This window comes from Orcinus orca, chromosome 21, assembly GCF_937001465.1.
Source record: "Orcinus orca chromosome 21, mOrcOrc1.1, whole genome shotgun sequence".
NCBI classification, from domain to species: domain Eukaryota; kingdom Metazoa; phylum Chordata; class Mammalia; order Artiodactyla; family Delphinidae; genus Orcinus; species Orcinus orca.
The window spans coordinates 31,605,912-31,618,727 of record NC_064579.1 but is presented as its reverse complement, the minus strand read 5'-3'; the positions used below and the strand labels follow the sequence as shown (position 1 = coordinate 31,618,727).

Below are 12,816 nucleotides of genomic sequence, written 5' to 3'. Positions count from 1 at the left end.
AAGGTGGTAGATTAGTTGGTTTATATGAGAGTTTTCTTGTTTTTTTGAGGAAGACCTGTACTGCAATAACTTTCCTCCTAGGACTGCTTTTGCTGCATCCCATAGATTTTGTATGGTTGTGTTTTCATTGTCACTTGTCTCAAGGTATTTTTTAATTTCCTCATTGATTTCATTGTTGATCCATCGGTTTTTTAGTAGCATGTAGTTTAGTCTCCATGCAATCATTTTTTTCTCATTTCTCTTTCTGTGGTTGATTTCTAGATTCATGCCATTGTGGTCAGAAAAGATGCTTAAAATAATTTCTATCCTCTTAAATTTGTTAAGGCTTGTTTTGTGGCCTAGTACGTGGTCTATCCTAGAAAATGTTCTATGTGCACTTGAAAGGAATGTATATTCTGTTTCTTTTTTTTCTTTTTAATGTAATATCCTGAAAATATCAATCAAGTCTAATTGCTCTATTGTATCATTTAGGGTCTCTGTTGCCTTATTGATTTTCTGTCTGGAAAATCTGTCCATTGATATTAGTGGTGTGTTAAAGTCTCCTGCTGTTATTGTATTCCCATCAATTTCTCCCTTTATGTCTGTTAGTATTTATGTATTTAGGTGCTCCTATATTGGGTGCATACTTGTTAACGAGTATAATATCCTCTTCTTGTATTGATCCTTTTATCATTATATAGTATCCTTCTTTATCTTTCTTTCTGGCCTTTCTTTGAAAGCTTATTTTGTCTGATATGAGTGTTGCTACCCCGCTTTCTGGTCATTTCCATTAGTATGAAATATCTTTTGCCATCTTCTCACTCTCAATCTATGTGTGTCCTTCACCCTAAAGTATGTCTCTTGTAGGCAGCATATTGTAGGCTCTTGTTTTATTATCCAATCTGCCACTCTATGTCTTTTGATTGGAGCATTTAGTCCATTGACATTTAAGGTTATTATTGATAGATATGTATTTATTGCCATTTTAAACCTTGTCTTCCATTTCATTTTGTATTTCTTCTTTGTCCCTTTTTTCTTTTTTTTTTATTTTGTGGTTTTATGATTTTATTTTGTATTTTGCTTGAGTTTTCTTTTTTCTTTTTTTGGTTTTCATGAATGTACTGTATGTTTTTGATTTGTGGTTACCCTCTTTTTCAAGTATGTTAACCCATTACTATATCTAATTACTTTAGACTGGTAGTCATGTAGGCTCAAACACATTCCAAAATAAAAAACAATGTACATTTTCTTACACCCCTCTCCCACATTTTGTTATTTTGATGTCCTCTTTTACATCTTCATGTCTGTCCTGACATAGTGTACTTTTGATATAGTTATGTCTCATTTATTTCTAACCTTGCTTATAGAGCTGGAAGACTGATTATTTAGTCACAATTGTTATCCTGATACATAATTGAGGAAACCTGGTAACAGATGCATAGTGAAAGCTTTTGTAGTTGTGTTCTCTTTCCCCTAATCTTATTTATAAAGCTAGTAGAGTTCTTAGGCACTGTGGTTAGTAGCTGATACTTTTAAAGCATCGCTTCTGTTTCAATTATGTAGATATTAAAATATATTAATCTAATCAAATACTTTGGTTTAAATTTAAAATTCAAGTTAAACTTTAACATCAAATAATTTAATCAGTAATAATAAGCTAACAGATTAGTGTTAGTTTTTATAAAAGTATTCAATTTGTACATTGCCACTTATATTTTAATGTCTCTAATAAAGCAAGAGAATTTTAAGAGTTTATTTAGTTAACACACACTGTTCCATTATTATGCAGAAGAGGCAGTGAATGAAAAGGGTGATGAAAGTGTGAACTTTTTAAGAATCAGTGATCAAACCTCATATCCTTATTCCCAGAGCTTGACTCTGCTATTTATATGGAGATACTGTAAAATCATATCAATGCTTTTATCTCTGACCCCAAAATATATTAAATAAGGTTGACTGGTAGGCATATTTGCTTTTTGATGTGACATATTTTTGAAGGCCTGCAAAGATTCAAACAGGTTACAAACAAATTTTTTTTTTAAATCCCTCTGAAGTTTTGACAAAAGTGGGACATGTCTCAGTAGTTTTCTATTTTCTGTTATTTGTTACTTTCTGAGTCCAGTGGCCCATATGGCAGAAGAGCTCTAAGAAATTATTTAGCTCCTCTGGGATGTATAAGGGCAGAACCACGTGCCCTTCATTATTTGTATGTACAACATACATTTTCTTCCTTCTAATACTTCCTGGTTCCCTTTAACTTAAAATCACTGACTCTTCCTTTGAAGAAAAGCATCCATCCTTGTTGTTAGGAAGAAAGCTGTACGCTAACACTCTATTTTTTCTTCAGGTGAAGCTAGGTGAGCATGATGTCTCCTTTACTTCTTTCTAAGGCATGAAGGCACAGGCTCAACATTTTTTCTATCAATTCCTTGGCGGTTTCTGTTTGACAAAGTCGGAGGAAGAATTTACCTCCTCCCTCAGGCTTACAGGTTGTAAGATTCTCAGAGATTTCCACTGCATAGCTTTCAGCAAATTCTTGTTTTGAGAAAAAAAAATCAAAAGTAAGCCATGTAAAGTGTTAGCAACAAATCTGTCTCTATAAATGACATAATCTGTCCCGACAAGTTACAGTCTGTTATGTGCTAATGTTTAACCGATTTTCATCTCTTAATATCACAATGGCTCAAAATATTTGGTGAATTCGTATTTTTGGTTATGTTATCCACCATTATTTGTGTCTAAGTGGGGGGCTTTCATATCATCTCATTCTACCATGTAGGATAGAATTATTTTCAAAAATGTGAAACTTAGCCAGGTTGTCTCTGGGAGTAAAATGAGAGAGTCAGAAAATGGAGGTCAGAGGGTATATGAATAGGGAAGAAAATGATTTTTCCTTCTATCTATGGTATCAAATGAATAGACCAGTGTATTCTACATCCATTTCATCTTTCACCAGTTGGCTTTCATATCTCATAATTAAGCATATTTCTATCTTTAGTCTCCCTTTTTCAAAAAATTCGCATTCTCTATTATGTATATGTAACTTATGTTTATAATTATTGACCTAGGTGACAGTGGCCTGAAATTTAACTGGAATTTGGAATAATAACCCCTAGTAATATTTGTGAACCTCAGCTCCACTGGTTGAGGAATATGGGTTTCAGAATATAGATGTGAATGCAATGGTCTTCGTGTTCTTACCCAGATTGCCGTTTTTCTCTCATTTCCCCTCTCAACCCCTAATTTTATCCTTTGGTTTTTATTAATATAATCATCACATAGTCTGTTGGGCTTGGGATTGAGTTTATTTACTCCAGAAGGAAAGGAAAGCACAGGGAAAACATACAGGTATCATTAGTCATTCTGATAATTTATGAGCTTCCATAGTCCTGCAGGCACAGAGCCTTGTAAACATCGTAGTTTGCCTTTCTTGCACACGAATGTGATTTGTTTCTCATATAGCCCAAAAGTCAATTGTAATTCACAATCACTAATCTACTCAACATCCTGGAATCACTATTCTACCCTCTTAGACACCAAATTTTCTATATATTTATATCCTAACAATTTCCCATGTAACTAAAATTGTGTTTTTTTCATTCTTTAAACTTACCTTTGAATTCAACATGTTTAGCATACAGTGCTCGGTGCTGGAGTAACATTTTACAAAAAGCACATTCATTTCATTTTATGTATTCAACAAATTTATGTTTAAGAGGGGAAATATTTTTGAAATACTTCCCTAGGTATCTTTTCCCCAATAGTCCACATACTTTTTTTTCTTCACATTGGCAACCTCATTGTGGCTGAAGCAAAGATTTATCACCCCGGGAAGGGAAATGTGGGTACTGCCAAGAATGGTGATTTGCAATCCTAGATGCCCTTTAGAACCAACCACCTGGGAACCGTTTAAAAATTGCCAGTGCCTGGGATCCAATCCAGACTAATTAAACCAGAATTGGGGGGATGGGTCCTGAACTGATTATAAAAGTACTCCAGGCATAGTACTTTTCTGTTATGCAGCCAGAGTTGAGAATGATGGATCTAGTAAGAAATGGATGACTTGTCAACTTAATGAGATTCCTATTTCTTAAAATCCGGAATATCCTAATCCAAACTTTTGAAATTCAAGGGAAATTATCTACTTACCTATAGTTGGAAGAGATGGAAGTTAGTTTTATTATTGATGATATGCGTTTATAATTTAATCTATTAAATACTTAATGAGCACCTACTATATATATGCAAGGAAAGTGTGATTAAAAACCACTCCTGGGAGCTGTTGGTTTGTTTGTTTACTTTGGGTCATAAATGAGTCCAGGATGGATGTATGAGTCTCTTTCACAGTGGAAAAGAGATGGTAGTAGAGTGAAACTAGTATCTGAGTAGGATTTAATAAAGGAGCCGTTTATCATGATGTGGGCAAAGTTTAGGGAAATCAACAAGGAAAGGGGCAGGACCCTCGAGCTGGCCAGTAATGGTAAGAGACATCAGCGTTCCTAAGCCTGAAGGGGCCAGTCAGCCTGGCTGTATTGGGAAGCCTTCCTGACAGAAGCAGTGAACCTCTCGAGGGTGATGCAGCCAGTCCCACAAAGACCCTGGGTGATTCTAAGTTAATTCTAGTTGAGTTCCTGCCTCATACAGCCCAAATAAACCCAATAAAGGCAAGCAACTTACTGTGGAATAACAGTGTTAAGTAAGAATTTGGCTTTGACTTTAACTAACCATATAGCATCTTAATGTTATTTTGAAATTTCTGTTTTCAGTTTCCTATAGAGATGTGATTTGGGCACAGTTGAGGGAAAGATGCAAAAAAGTGCAAAACCAAATCAAAACACACATAATGTCTGTGCCATTATGGTTATTGTAGACTGAAGCCCTGGAGTACTAGGATGAAAATGTGTCCCCAAGGTATATTTTGATTGACTTTCACAGGGTCTCCACGCCCCTGGGGGAAGGATCTGAATGTTTTTTGACAGAGAATTGTGCACTTCCCACTTAGTTATTATTCTGTCTACTACCTCTATCCTACAGACCATCCAATTCAGTGATTTTCTACATGAAGTCTCTGGGGCTTCAGTTATTGGATGTTATGATCTATGATCTCTTAGATGATGAAAAATTCAAATAGGAAATGAGTTAATGGGAAAGTCCAACTATTAGGAGAATCTCAAAGGAAAGTACATGATACGATGAAGATGATACCAGGTGTGTTAGAGAAAATTTCTCATAGCAAGAGATTTTGTAAGTTTGTATTTGAAAATGTGTATGAGATTTCCTAGGTGGATTGGGGGTTTGAAGTAGAGCAATAGAAACAGAGCAAACGTGAAAATTCTTCTAATGCAGAGTTTCTTAAAGTGTGATCTGTGGACCCCTGAAGGGTCCCTGAGATCCTTCCGGTCCATCTGTGACATCAAAATTATGATGTTTCACTGTGTTGAGATTTGAATTATGATGTTTCACTGTGTTGAGATTTGCACTCATCATGCAAAAAACAATGGTGGGAAATACTCCTGGACCTCAGCACAAATCAGGACAGGGCGCCAAGGTTTTAGTTTTTTACCATCACTCACCTGCAGAATGTAAGCATGCCTGTTTCACATAAGAATGTCCTTGGGAAAGAATTAAAAAATTAAAATTTTATTATATAGTGATGCTTCAGTACCTATCTTTTTGATATTCTGTTGGACAGTTGAAACCACTGATAAAGCACTTCTCTTGTAAGTTCTTGTGTTGACAAAGAGCATTTACATGATCTTTTCTGTTGAGAGTGGAACTAACTATTACTCCATTAATATGTGCTACCTTGGAAAAACTAAACTCTGACAAAATAAACTTCCACAACTGAATGAAGTGGCTCTTGTTCTGAAAACTTGAATTTTCTCTCAGAACTTATTTCATTTCCATGGCTCTTGTGTAGAACTCATATCCTATGTCACATAAAAATATTACATTTTAAATTCTTACTGAGAAATCCTTACTGTAGTGTATAGACACATAAGGATTGGGTAGCATGCATACTTAGGTAAATGTACAGAGATTTTCTTTGCGATTTTTAAAAAGAATGTGATGTATGATACTTACATTCTGTTTAAAATTGCATAGAAACACTGAACTTCATACAATTCCTATAAAAATAATTTAATTTTGCATTATGTTCATAAATCATCTCTGGTGTTGAATACATATATAAAAAATGTAATGGATTCAAATAACGTAGAGATATGTATGTTCAACTTATTGATGAAAATACCGGATCGTAGATCCTCTTAAGAGTAGAGAGATTTCATAGTATATACTCTTTGTATTAACTCTCGGTTTATAAAAAGTTTCCTGGTTTATAATGTTCATTTCAGTTGTGAAATATTTAATGTCACAGGATGGCACTTGATTTAGCATGAAAGGAAATCTATAGCATGGACTTGAAATCCATGGATCCTTGCGTTTCAGTCCATACTTTTAAAACGTTGTGTCAGTTTTAACAATCACCATTAATTCACTTTGCTATGAGACATGTAATTTATAATTTACCTTGTTTTATGAACAACATAGTAACTTTTATTGTTTTATTATTTTTTTGCGGTACGCAGGCCTCTCACTGTTGTGGCCTCTCCCGTTGCGGAGCACAGGCTCTGGATGCGCAGGCTCAGCGGCCATGGCTCACGGGCCAACATAGTAACTTTTAAATTTCTATGTGTAATTTTTTGAAAACTGTTATTTTTATTGTATTATACAAATAAATGAAGATATAAAGGTGAGTGCTAGGGAGATAACAATGGAGAAATATCACAAAGATTTATTTTAATCTGAATGAAACCAGAAAATTGTTATCAGTAAACATCATTGATAAGAGTTTTTAATTTATTTAGAACAATGACTACTATATTTCCCATTTTGGTTATATGACATATATTTGTGGATTTCCTTCTTTTTGGCTGAATAATATTCATATATATATTCTATGAATGTATACATCACAACTTCTTTAGGCGTTCATATCTACAAATGTTATATCCTCTTGTTGGATTGACCCCTTTATCATTATATAATTATATATATATATATATAATATAATGAGCTTATTACAGTCTTTGTAATAAAGATGCTGACATCCTTACTGATTGCAATAATTAAAGTTAATTAGGTTTAATTAATACAAAATAATTAACAGACTTCACTTGGAAAGAACATTGTATGATGTATCAAAAACATTTTTTCTAGTTCCAGAATTTATTATTCCAAATTATTTTAATGTCACCTATATTCCAGGCACATATTTTTTGATCCCCAATCTTGGGAATTCTTCAGGTGAAATTCAAAACTGGCTCTACAGACAGAGGGAAGGGAGAGACCAAAGGAAGAGGCTGACCATTTCAGATTGGTAAGTGGCAGTTTTGATAACGTTTATACAGAGGACTAATAGGGGTTCGTTCACTTATTCAGTCCAGATTGTCTCAATAGCACATTACTCTCTCAAGTCTGCATCCCCGAAATGGCTGCCAATATGGGAATAGTAGGCAGAATGTACGGTCCAAGGACAGAGAGAGGGTAACAAGCTTCCAGTTGTCTGGTCCACCTTGTGGGTCAACTGGTGGTCAAGTCCTTCTGATGACCTCCTCCAACAACATTAAGAGGAAAAAATGTATATATATATATACATTTTTTCATATATATATATATAGAGAGAGAGAGAGAGAGAGAGAGAGAGAGAGAAAGATAGAGAGGGGCAGAGAGACTATTTAAAATTTAAATTGTAAAATTTAGTCACTTTGAAATAGTAGAACATTAAATACATATGCTTTTTTTTCTTTAAAGAATTTTATCTAAGGATTAGATTTAAATTGATAGCTAAAAGATACCCTAGTAATTATCTAATTAAACCATATAATTTCATAGAAAAATTAAGGTAATCTACTGGGATAATAGAATCATTATCTAAGATTCTATGTTGAGACTCTGGATACAGGTACAAATGTTTGTTTTAGGAAAATTTTGCTCATTGATTATTTTATTTATATTTTCTTAATTAACCGCAAGAATGTTTTCACATTTAAGTTTTACTGTTATGTTTATTCATGTATGCTTTGCTAATTTTTAACCTTTAGATGCAAGTATAATTAATACATGTATAACCTAATGATTAAAACATTGAGTATGAAACAAGGCATGTGTTCTATGAAACCAAAAGTCACTCCTCTACGTCTATCATCTACAAAGAGATCATGCAAAGTTAAACATTTCAAAGGATTGCAGGCAAGTGAGGGGAACAATGTTAGTAGGTAAGGTAACAACAAAGAAGCAAAATAAATGAATATGATTTATTATGCTATTGATACAATGCTAAAAATAAATGTCACTAACATATAGACAGTTTTAAGTAAACAAGCTGACTTAAATAACTTTAGAAAACAGTGTTTTGACTAGAAACCCTAAGGTTAATGATTAAAAAATTGTAATAAAAACAAAAGCTGTATTAAGTTCTTCTGCCCATTTTTTAATTGAGTTGTTTTTCTGATGTTGAGTTGAATGAGCTGTTTATATATGTTGGATATTAACTCCTTATTGGTCATATCATTTGCAAATACTTTCCCCTATTCAGTAGGTTGTCTCTTCGTTTTGTCGATGGCTTGCTTTTCTGTGCAAAAGCTTTTAAGTTTAATTAGGTCCTATTTGTTTATTTTTGCTTTTATTTCCTTTGCTTTAGGAGGCAGATCAAAAAAAATATTGCTGCGATTTATGTCAAAGGGTGTTCTGCCTGTGTTTTCCTCAAGGAATTTTATAGTATCCAGTCTTATGTTTAGGTTTTAATCCATTTTGAGTTTATTTTTGTATATGGTATTAGAGAATGTTCTAATTTCATTCTTTACTATGTAGCTGTCCAGTATTCCCAGCACCACTTATTGAAGTGACTGTCTTTTCTCTGTTGGATATTCTTGCCTCCTTTGTCATAGACTAATTGACTATAGGTGTGTAGGTTTATTTCTGGGCTCTCTATTCTGTTTTGCTGATCCATGTGTCTGTTTTTGTGCCATTACCATACTGTTTTGATTACTGTAGCTTTCTAATATAGTGTGAAGTCAGGGAACATGATTCCTCCTGCTCTGTTCTTTGTCAAGATAGTTTTGGCTATTTGGGGTCTTTTGTGTTTCCATACAAATTTTAAAATTATTTGTTCTAGTTCTGTGAAAAATGCCTTTGGTATTGGTATTTTGATAGGGATTGCATTGAATCTGTAGACTGCCTTGAGTAGGATGCTCATTTTAACAATATTTTTCCAAAGAGGAAATTCAGAGGCCAACAGGCACATGAAATGATGCTCAACATCACTAATCATCAGGGAAATGCAAATCAAAACCACAATATCACCCCACAGCTGTCAGAATGGCTATCATCAAAAAGAACACAAAAAATGTTGGTGAAGGTGTGGAGAAAAGGGAACCCTCATACACTGTTGGTGGGAATGTAAATTGGTACAGCCACTGTGGAGAACAGTATGGAGGTTTCTCAAAAAACTTAAATTAGAACTACCATATGACAGCAAGTCCACTCCTGGGTATATATCCAAAAAAACAAAAACACTAATTTGAAAAGATACATGCATCCCAGTGTTCATAGCAGCATTATTTACAGTTGCCAAGATATGGAAGCAACCTAAGTGTCCATCAACAGATGAATGGATAAAGAAGGTGTGGTATATATATATACAATGGAATATTACTCAGCCATAAAAAAGAATGAAATTTTGCCAATTGCAGCAACATGAATGGACTTGGAGAGCATTATAAGTCAGACAAAGACAAATACTGTGTGATAACACTTACGTCTGGAATCTTAAAAATACAACAGATTAGTGAGTATAACAGAAAAGAAGCAGACTCACAGATATCAGAGAACAAACAAGTGGTTACCAGTGGGGAGATGGGGATGGACAGTGTTAGAAAGCTTCTTTTACAGAATAATCCCAAATGATATATTGATATGGGTTTCTTCCCTTTCTGAGATGGAGCTTATTCATCCCTCCCACCAAATGGGCTGGAATTAGTGATTGCTTCCAAATAATAGAATATGGAAATGAGAAAATGTAACTTACAATAGAGAAATTCAGCAAACACCACCTTAACCAACCTTAAAGAAGTGATCAAGGTTAACTGCATCAGCAGTAGGGCATTTTGGTATCAACCTTTTGATACCTGACACAGTGTGAAGAAGAGCACTTCACCTCCATCTGTTTGTCCTCAAAATCCATAACCCAGTGCAACAGTGGGACTAAGAAAATAGCCACACCCCAATTGAGGGACTTTGTACAACTCTTCAGATCTGTCAAAGTCATGGGAAAACAAACAAACAAAAAACAAGGAGAATCTGAAAAACTGTCACAGAATAGTAGAGACTTAGGACACATGATAACTAAATGCAAAGTGACCATCTGTGATTGGATTCTGGAACAGAAAAAAAGGCATTAATAGAAAAACTAGTGAGATTCATATAAAACCTCAAGTTTAGTTAATACTAATGCACTAACATTAATTTTTAGTTTTGACAAATGTGCCATGGCATGTAAGATGTTAGCATTAGGGGAAAATGAGTAAAATATATGTTGGAACACTCTGTACTATCTTTAAATCCTTTCTGTAAAGCTAAAATTACCCCCAAATTAACATTTATCTTATTTATTTAAAAAAAAATGAGAGAGAGAGAAAACATTAGGAACAGACCATCAAGGATTCAAAACTTGAGGAAATGAAAATTTTCATGATTGCACCAGAAGGAACTTCATCTCACCAACATGCCGGCAGATATAGCGGGAGGAAAATGAAATGAATACTATAGGAAGGCAGTTAGGATTAACATCTTAAGTCTCACAACAGTTTAAGAAGCATTACTCTAGCTAGCAGCTATGTTTTATGTGAATTAAATTTTCTTTTTATAGTCTCCCCCCACCACATAATTTATTTGAAGCTTGCCTTATTTTCAGGTGGGAATATAACTGAATTAAGATCATCCTTAATAATACAGTGTCTGATACAAACTTTGTGGCTTCCCTGAGTTGGGATAACAGGGTTTCATTCAGATAAACGGTGTGGAAAAGAGGTTGCTGTGTTAAATGGAGTTGTCCTTTCACATCTATTCTCTACACTTCCCAGCTGAGGAGCTCTTGAACAGACTCTTATCACTTCTTCTGTTTGACTTCAGTTAGGAAATAAGAGGGCGGAGGAGGGTAGAATTGTAATTGATAATAGCTGTATACTCCACAGAAGCCTCCTATTGGGGGGTTTCTCCTGCTGGTTAAGCTTTCTATAGCTTATAGCAAAGGGTCCCTGCTTTGGGCTGAATTATGTCTCCCCAAAATTCATGTCAAGGTCGTAAACCCCAGTACCTCAGAATGTGACTGTATTTGGAGTTAGGTCTTTAAAACAGGTAATTAAGATTAAATGAAGTCATTAGGGTGGGCCCTAATCCAGTATGATTAGTGTCTTTATAAGAAGAGGAGATTAGAAAACACACATGCACAGGTAAAGGACCATCAATAAGCCCAGGAGAAAAGCCACAAATCAAATTAACCCTGCTGACACCCTGATCTCAGACTTCTGTGCTCCAGAACCATTAGAAAATAAATGTCTGTTGTTTCAGCCACCCACTCTTATAATTTGTTATGGCAGCCCTTGCAAATGAATACACTCCCACACCTGTCTCTTTTAGCACAGCCTCCTCTCACTACTGTTGCTAGTTCTGAGATGCTTCACCATCTCTTGTTGGTTTCCCTTATCCCTGAAAAATTTTGTAAGTTATTTTTAATCAAGCACCGAGATTTTAGTATATTATGTTATCTGCCAGGATCCTGTTGGATGTATTACTCATCACAAAATAAACAAAGTGAACAGTCCTTTTCTCTAGATATTCTAAATAAAATATATGTCAGTTTTCTGGATTATGAATCACAAACTGGATTTTAAACAAATGTTCTCAATGAGACATAGCTGGAGTTTGGGGGTAAGTATTCCACTAATTATCATTCTCATGTAGCTTAGCATCTTTGAGTTTATATTAATACGATTAATTTATACGTATACCAAAATATATGTTTAAGTAGCCGGCCTCTTTAAATTATGAGACTCTTAAAAGAGTAAGTCAACATTTCTTTGCCAAATGTGCCACCTTCATTTTGAAACTCATTTAAATCACCATTTCTTGTCACACATAAGATAATTAATCCTATTGCTTTGTATTACATCTTGCTTTTGAGAAAACTGGTATAATTCATTTGGATTACTCTTTCTGTCTAAAAAATAAATCCTACTGTCTTCCAGTGATGATAAAGATTTGTCATCACAGGGTACTAAAGATCTTCCAGGAATGTTTAAATTGTAAATTTATTATTTTTTTTTAAATTAATTTATTTATTTTTGGCTGCGTTGGGTCTTCATTGCTGCGTGCAGGCTTTCTCTAGTTGCGGTGAGCGGGGGCTACTCTTCTTTGCGGTGCGCGGGATTCTCATTGTGGTGGCTTCTCTTGTTGCGGAGCACGGGCTCTAGGCATGCAGGCTTCAGTAGTCGTGGCACGCGGGCTCAGTAGTTGTGGCTCGTGGGCTCTAGAGCACAGGCTTAGTAGCTGTGTCCCACTGGCTTAGTTGCTCCGTGGCATGTGGGATCTTCCTGGGCCAGGGCTGGAACCCGTGTCCCCTGCATTAGCAGGTGGATTCTTTAACCACTGCGCCACCAGGGAAGTCCCAAATGTAAATTTAAAAGAAGTGTGTCAAAACTGGCTATATTAATAAAGGTGATTTTGGATTAAGTATATTGTACAGCTTGGTGACTATTCCAAAGTACTACTTACTGA

At 34.9% G+C, this 12,816-nt stretch overlaps 1 long non-coding RNA gene across 1 annotated transcript in view; it reads left to right on the top strand.

Moving 5' to 3' along the window:
- LOC117197024 (uncharacterized) overlaps window positions 1-7,361 on the top strand; it is a 42,304-nt gene extending 34,943 nt beyond the window's left edge. The window contains exon 3 of the long non-coding RNA XR_007474565.1: window positions 7,249-7,361. This is a non-coding gene — a long non-coding RNA (uncharacterized LOC117197024). The remainder of the gene's footprint in view (window positions 1-7,248) is intronic.
- Window positions 7,362-12,816: the final 5,455 nt, after the last annotated feature.